Source organism: Leptonychotes weddellii, unplaced genomic scaffold, assembly GCF_054177405.1.
Source record: "Leptonychotes weddellii isolate Sample4059 unplaced genomic scaffold, ASM5417740v2 HiC_scaffold_300233, whole genome shotgun sequence".
Classification (NCBI taxonomy): Eukaryota; Metazoa; Chordata; class Mammalia; order Carnivora; family Phocidae; genus Leptonychotes; species Leptonychotes weddellii.
The window spans coordinates 1-239 of NW_027896158.1; the positions used below are offsets into that span (position 1 = coordinate 1).

At 54.8% G+C, this 239-nt stretch overlaps 1 pseudogene; it reads right to left on the minus strand.

Moving 5' to 3' along the window:
• Window positions 1-143: 143 nt before the first annotated feature.
• Window positions 144-239, minus strand: LOC145719087 (small nucleolar RNA SNORA70; annotated as a pseudogene; the record flags this gene model as incomplete).

Consider the following 239-nt stretch of genomic DNA (forward strand, 5'->3'; position numbering starts at 1 on the left):
AGCTTGGTACGGATGGACATGATGACTTGGCCAATGTGGACCCTGGCTACTGTGCCCTGGGGCTTTCCAAAGGCACCCCGCATACCTGTCTGCAGCCTAGATTGGAGATAGCATGAGGTCAGACCTCAGTGTCCACTGGAAAGAGCTGTCTCCAAGGTCCCTTAGGGCAACCTATACAATCAACAGGCTGCATACACTACCAAGGAGGCTACTGTTTGCAGCCATGGCACACTGGGCCC